Below are 7,991 nucleotides of genomic sequence, written 5' to 3'. Positions count from 1 at the left end.
TGTTTAGCAGGTCAGACATTACCCCTGCGCTGGTCTATGTAATAACTTCAGAAAACCCACCTTCAGAAGTGTCGCTACTTCTGCGTTATTTGTCACTAGAGATGATTGAGCACTAAAATGTTCGGGTGCTCATTTTCAGTAACGAACCCCATTGAAGACAATGGTCTACCAGCACCCCTGAATTGTTTTTCATGGAAGGACTTTACATATAAGTCCTTCCCTGAAAAACAATAATTTTAGTGTAAAAAAAAAAAAACCTTACCTCACCGCTACTGCCGTGTCCCCCGTGGGGATGCAGAACACGTCTCCCGTATGTGGCAGCTGTTTCCTTCATCCCCGCTAGTAAAAATAATTCCCTGCTGCTGCACCTGCCACATCTGTGACAGATGCAGCAGAGGAATTCTTCAATTCCCTACCGCAGCTGTCACAGAGAATCCTGCTGTCGCCTGTCATTGGATTTCAGGGAAGGGCTTTAAATATAAGCCTTTCCCTGAAAATCCAGTAAAAGTAGTGTAAAAAACCAAAAAAATACATACTCACCTTGCTTCAGCCAGGGCTCAGCCGAGTCTTCTCTGCGCTGTCCCCAGCTCTGTAGTGCTGATCTATCAGCAGGCGGGGATTTTAATGAATGAATGACAGGCAAGAGCTGCCTGTGATTGGCTGAGCGCCTCAGCCAATCACAATCAGCTCTTTCAGGAGGCAGGGATTTTAGAAAACGCCACATTCAAGCACATGTCTGCAAGGCTCCATTGAAATCAATGGAAGCATTTTACCGCAATTACTGTGGCCTTCAAAACACTGTGGTAAAAAGCCCATGTGTGAGAGTGGCCTTAGAGGCATATTTTTTGAGTGGGGGTGGGGGGTCACATATGACTTAGGGCTTTTGCCCCTAATATTTTAAGATCCTAACAATGCCACTGGCTGCTGTAGCTTCATCAATGGGTGGCTTAAAATACTGAGTGATGCCGCCAGCTTTTGTGGAGGGAGCATGCTCAGAAAGAGAATTTCTATGAGGTGGGCCCATGCCTGAACATTTGCTCCAGAGCCCATGAGAGCAACGCAGACCCTCCTACAGACTCTCCTACCCCTCCTCAGCCACCTTCCATCTGTGCATGTGAGTGAGGCAAGACTCAAAATTGCTGCTAAACTGCAGGATGGCCATACAGCAGAGCAAGCCCCTTAGCCCTCCAGGCCCTGTCACCATACATTATGCACCCACGATTGTCATGCGCATGTTCCAGACACTTTTTCTGTAAAGAAGGGCACAGCTGACTGCATTAAAAATAATAGCATCAGTTGTGCCATCAGTTCCCCCCTTTATACATAAAGCCACAAATACTGAGTGTGGCTTTTGAACCTCATGTACATTAAAGTGCGCTACATTTCTGTAGGCAGGTGGGTAATGGCACAGATAAGTGAGTTTTACAACTAAAGTGATATGACAGTTGCATGATCATAGCTGATACGGTATATACAGCAGCTTGAATCATTATATAATAGTACTACTGTATACGGTACTGTTATATAATTTGTAAATCTTAGAATTTCTATATAAAATGTACAAATATTACAAATAAAACTGCCGCAGTGATACAAAATATCAGTAAATATAAGGACATTGTAGACGGTTACATTGTTTGCTGTACGGAAATATTCTAAGTATCATTCTTCATATTTATAAACAAATGTAACATTGATCTATTTGATACTTTGGCTACAAACAATACTAGATCATAGAAGATATAAACACAATATCACATATGATAAAAATGGCAATAAGCAGAGCTAGCTCACGTTAATGAAAGTGTCCAACTCCTAGTTGATATGGATGTGTTTGTGAATGGAGCGTGACAAGGAGTTAACAGTGTCTGGAGAGCCTGCATGCAGGTGGAGCAGTGACCTGGCTCAGTGTGTGCTGCAGCAGCAGATTAGCAGCAGCCTCCCCTCCTGGCCTCTAAGCTTCCAGCCTGTGAAATCAGACAACTTGATATTGGAAAAGGCTTTGAAATCCCTATTAAGAGAAGATGTCTCCTGACTTATTGTATGCACAGGCTGAGAGAATCCCCTGGCAGCACCTCCCACCTCCCTCCTCCTGATTCTTCCCCAGCCGGGGCTCCACATTCACAAGAGTTCAATAGAGACAGATAGATCTTATGTGCTGCGCCCTGCATACATCCACTTGTGCTCATGCATTTCAATGACATGCAAAACACTTTCCTTGCTGCATTTCTCAATTGTAATTCATTCTGTCAGATGTCTTAAAGGACTGTACTGAAGACACTTGAATTCTTCCCAGTGCATGTTCCAGCAGATACAGGAGCTAGATTTATTCTACAAGGAAAATCCCAGCTACACGATTTTTCTCCTGCAGGATGAAATGAGTTGGCAGCAGAGCTCCTAGCAGCTTGTCTGGCAGTGCCAGCCACAACCTCCTGCTCTTTTAGTCACTTACTGGACTTTACATCTCGGGTCACTGCTTCCTCCAGTCATCCAGAAGACCAAGCATCAGAATCAGAGGGACATCAAGCTCCAGCCTTATCCCAGGAAAGACACCATCAATCATGGGTTACTGCAAGCAGAGCCAGGGATGCAGTGATCAGACCAGCTTTCCTGATTGACCTACAGAGGATGGTGATGCTGTCAGTGATATGACTCTGCTGGCCATTCTACAAGAAGAGATAATGGCACCGGGGTTCTTGGGGTTACCCATCCTCACTGATAAGGCTTGAGAGGATATTACAGTCTGCTTATCTCTTCACTGTGTTAAGGATCTCATCTTGTGATGTTAAGGAAGGATGACCTCAGAAACTTTCCCTTTCTCCTAAGCTGTCACTGATACAACCAGCAAAAAAAGAGAAGTGTAATTTTTGAATTCCCATTGATCACACCCACTGCAAGACCCACGTGTATTAGCAGAGCTGGGAGCTTCATTATTAATACTGGTTAGTAATTAAAGAGGGTGTGTGGGGATTCCAGGCTGTCTTTCCACCATACTCATCCTTCCAGGGACATGGCGTCAGTGTGCTATGTACCATTTCAGTGGATGATACATACTGTAGATACAACAGGTTGATCACTGCTAGGCTGGAGCCTCATGCCCTCTTACTGAGAGTCATAGAATGCAGAATGTAACCACAGAGATAGAGGATGCTGAGGAGAACACAGACTGCATGTGACAGTAATGTCTCACTCCATCTACCATGCATAGCAATGTATATGTGGAGAAGGAGGGTTGTATATGCCATATACCCAGGATTAGTGATGTAGGAGCAATGCAATATACTGCTTATAGCCTGAAAGAGCTTTATTACTGGTAAATGAAAGTATAGATGAATTATTGGAGAGCATAACTAACTAATTTGCTATAATGGGATGGTGTGCAATGTATCCTTGTAGCATTTTCATTGTACGTAGCGTAAACATAGATTCTTCTCAGTAGTCCTCATTTCAGACAGAACTGTGACACTTGTTGACTGAACTGTATTCATCAGATGTTACCATGGAGTATGAAGCCAATACATTAACAGCCTACTATGCTGCAGACATTGCATTGTATTGGCTTGTACACTAGAAAGGGTAATTGATAGCCTGATGCTTTGTGGAGAAAGAAAAGCAAAGGAACCAAAGGAGCTGCTAATCATATAATGTCTTCCATGTAGATTACTACTGCAGGCAATGAATGCCTCTTCACAAAGTGTTTACAATGCATATGGAGCCGTTGTTTCCATTTATTCCATACACATCTGCTCAGAACATGTATTCAGAGTTGCAGGTCAGCCCATGTGTTTGTGTAAATTACATCTAGTTTGATACAAGAAGTATTGGTATTACATCATTCTAAAGGTTGATGGGATTAGAAATTGCCTTAATGTGCCATCTGTCATTAGAAGCAGCATGCATTGTCTATATATGGTCCAGAGAACCTCCAGATACTAGTTTATACAGTTACAGAAAAGTAGCTCATTTGTTTCTGTTTACTCTGCTTTGTCTTTGAAGGTGGTGGTGGAGGGGGGGGGGGGTAATAGTACATAGCAAAAGCTTGACTTGTTTCAGCATCAGAAGACTATATATTTTAATCATTGTAAATTGATATTAGTCTTGTTTTCATATGAATCAAAATATGTAAAAAGTACAGAAACATGAAAAAAATGTTGAGGTAGACAACCTGTCTAACTATTGTGGAACATAAGCAAAAAAGTTACACTAATTGTGTTGTAACTGAAATGTCACCAAAAAAGCCTTCAGGCACGCGTTGCTTTGGCCAGATATACTACTTGGAGTGGTTCTGGATATTGTTTTATTGATTGACATACTGTAAAAGGCAAAAGGAAAAGAACAGCCGCCAACAACACCCAACAAGTATTTCTTGTTTATTTATCAGATTATGGCCTCCTGCAGACGGGCAGGATTTCCCGCAGAATTTCCGCCCGTGCCCGCTGCCATAGGATTGCATTACATAATACAATCCTACGAACACAGCCGCGATTTGTTCGCGTGAAAACACACACGGACAAACAAATCACAGCGTGTTCTAGAAACGTCACCGCTGACGCGCCGGCGGAGGAGACGCAGGAGCAGGTGAGCTGCACTGGTCACTGCAGGGACGCAGGTCGGATCCCGCTGCGAGAATTCTTGCAGCGGGATGTGACCCGGCCGTCTGCAGGCGGCCTATCGGGGTATACTTTAATATAACAAAGCAAATCAGGGAATAATATAATTCCATTATAAGTTGGGTCAACACAAGTAGATCCAACCTATTGGGATAACACATTTTAAAACAATGTGAGAAGCTAAACCTAAAGCATATCTGAGTTTTCACAGGCAGCCCTGGCCGGCATTGGCCGCTGCATCCGGTCTGAGCTCTATCAGGCTAGTTTTCCATGTAGATTTTCTTATCTTTCTACAGCCCTGCTATTTGCAATCCACTGGCAGGTGGAGGATGTGACGTCAGCAGCCATTCCTGTACTGACCAGGACTTCCTCTCTCATACTTCCCATGTTGCTTTGCTTAGCCCTGCTCCAATCACTGCAAGGCAACATCGCAATGTCCACTCCTCTGCTGCATGTAGTAACTAGCAGTGTGCCCGTGCCCCTGTTACTAGAAAGGCCAAATGTCTAAAAACAAGTAGTGGATTGCAAAGCTGCTGGAAGGGAGGCCCCTAGTGGCAGACACTTCAAACCTGATTTTCAGTGGAAAGACGAAAGAAAAATACAAGTTTATTACAAGATTGATAATGCCACATACGTTTTCGATGTGCATAAGTTATGTGAAAAGTTAGTGTCCATTCAAGGCTGTGGACACCTTTAGAGGCAAACTATTTTACAATGAAAGGCGATTATTTGGGGCTGCAGCTCCTATATATCAGTGTATATGGACACTGCAGTCTAAAGGCCCATTTAGATAAGATGAGTGTTGGACAAACGATGCCCGAAACTCGTCTCCGCACATATTAGCTCCTGTGCGCCTGCAGAGGAGTTAGTATCGCTGGCTCACAGCGGGCGTCAGGAGGAGATCTCTCCTCGCGCTCCCCCGCCCCTCTCTATTGACATAACGTAGCGGCCATTCAGTACTGAGCGGCTGCTATTTACACTGAACCATGAGCGATCTGCTCATTGTCCATCGTTTATGCTGCAGGGTACTTCATTCATAGGTAATCATATGGCCTCTTTCACACGACCGTATGCATTTTTACGTTCGGCCGTGCGTGCTGAAAAATTGCATAAATGAAGAATAGCCGTGATCAAGTCCCAATCTTTAGCTGTGTATTTTCTGCCGTTCACACAAGCGGCTGCAGCGTATCGGCAAAAAAATACGCTGCAGCGTTAAAATCCCTCGCGATCGGCAGAAATCCTTGGAATGACTGCTAATACTTAAATAGAGCCAGCATAGGATGCAACTAAACTGCCTCCCCCTCCCTTTTTTTCAGCTCCCATAGGAGTCTATGGGGGCCTCAAGTGTATCTCTGCCAAAGATAGGGCAAGACCTATCTTTGGACGCAGCGTATAAAATCAACAACTGAAAACGGCCACCAATGTTTTATTTTTGACCACGCATTTTTTTTAAGCGGCTAAATCTCGCTCATCTGAATGAATGCATTGGATTCTAATGCTTAGGATAGTGGTGTATATACGGTCATGTGAATAAGCTCTAGTAAGATACGGCAAGTGGAGGGAAACAAAAACCTGAGTAATAGTAGAGAGGAGGTGTCAAAGAAAAACAGGGAAAAGAGTGGGGAACGTGCATAATACTGTCAGCTGCTGCAATATCACCAAGGGATCTTATAATATACAGCACTGATGGTACGGCCCAACAATCTGCAGGAGATGGTACGGCCCAACTATCTGCAGGAGATGGTACGGCCCAACAATCTGCAGGAGATGGAACGGCCCAACAATCTGCAGGAGATGGTACGGCCCAACTATCTGCAGGAGATGGTACGGCCCAACAATCTGCAGGAGATGGAACGGCCCAACTATCTGCAGGAGATGGTATGGCCCAACTATCTGCAGGAGATGGTATGGTCCAACAATCTGCAGGAGATGGTATGGTCCAACAATCTGCAGGAGATAGTACTGTGTATCAGATAACCGGAGTGTCTGGTAGGTTCTGGCCTGACTGCTCGGACCTTGACCATCTCTAGAAGTTCAGAAGATGTGAAGGAGCCGCCATGCTGTGCTACCCTCCACTCACTCTATTCGGGCATCCTCTAGACATTGCAGTAATCCCGGAGGGAAGACAATCATTTGTCAGACAACGGTGCCATATCTAATTCATCTGTCATTCACTTGGAAAACTCTGTGGAAGGCCAAACTATCCTCAAGAAAAAAAAGACAATTTCCAACTTTTCGAGGATTGCTTACTCCGACGTCTGCTTATACTTCATACACTAAATATTTAATAGATGTTACATGCGAATATTTCATCCTATATCCAAATGCTTCAAAAACCTGGAAACCTTCCGAGCGCTAATTAGGAGTCCTCCAGTATCCCTCCGTGTCAAGAAGAGCACAACTAATAATGCAGAGGTTGCTGCCAGAGAGCGGGCTTCGAGCTGATATACAGACGTATGAAACGGGGGGCTGTGAGGGAGAGCTGAAATCAGAGTGCAGCAAGAACTAACGGGTGTGCGCTCCCCTATAGAGGAAGCATCAGCGCTGAGATAAGTGGATTGTAGAATGATTAGTAACTAATAGATTTGATTTTTAATTTTTTGGTCTGAATCTGCAGGCACAGTAAATACTATGCTAAACTAATCTGTACACACGCACCCACGCACGCACACACACACACTCACGAACGCACACACGTATGTACACGCACACACACACTCACGAACGCACACACGCACGTACACGCACACACACACACTCACGAACGCACACGTGCACGCACACTCACAAACGCACGCACGTACGCATGCACACACACACTCACGAACACACACGCACACGCACGTACGCACGCACACACACACTCACGAACACACACGCACACACACACACGCATGTACGCACACGCGCACGCACACACACATGCGCGCACACACACGCACGCACACACATGCATGCACACACACTCACAAACGCACACACGCATGCACACGCACGCACAGTAGGTTATCTTTTTTGCATATTTTGTTCAACAGTTCATTCTGTATATCAGGTTCAGGTTTTGCCATGTTATGGTATATCTGACATATAAAATATACATTTTTAATTTTTTTTTTGTATAAATTTTTTATTTATAAATTTTGGGGTGGATACAGAGAGAAAAAAGGGAAATCTGCTCATCCGGATCGACACCCGGGAAGCAAGTGGGAAAGGAAAACCAGAAACAGTTTCTCTGCGAACACGCAGAGCATTATTAGAGTAACAAATGAAAAGACTTTGTCCCGTTCTTAAAGAGGTTTTCTGAGTATGTTCGAATTAAACAACTAACATTCATATACTCCCCTCTGCCCGCTGTGTCTCGCACCGCTGCTGACGTCACAT

At 44.4% G+C, this 7,991-nt stretch overlaps 1 protein-coding gene across 1 annotated transcript in view; it reads left to right on the top strand.

The window, feature by feature from the left end:
* Positions 1–2,249: 2,249 nt before the first annotated feature.
* Positions 2,250–7,991, top strand: part of VWC2 (von Willebrand factor C domain containing 2) — a 320,493-nt gene continuing 314,751 nt past the window's right edge. The window contains exon 1 of the mRNA XM_066584656.1: positions 2,250–2,942. The gene's annotated coding sequence lies outside the window, so the exon portion shown is untranslated. The remainder of the gene's footprint in view (positions 2,943–7,991) is intronic.

Source organism: Eleutherodactylus coqui, chromosome 12, assembly GCF_035609145.1.
Source record: "Eleutherodactylus coqui strain aEleCoq1 chromosome 12, aEleCoq1.hap1, whole genome shotgun sequence".
Lineage (NCBI taxonomy): Eukaryota > Metazoa > Chordata > Amphibia > Anura > Eleutherodactylidae > Eleutherodactylus > Eleutherodactylus coqui.
Note: the sequence above shows the minus strand (reverse complement) of the source record. Positions and strands in the feature narration are given on the sequence as shown.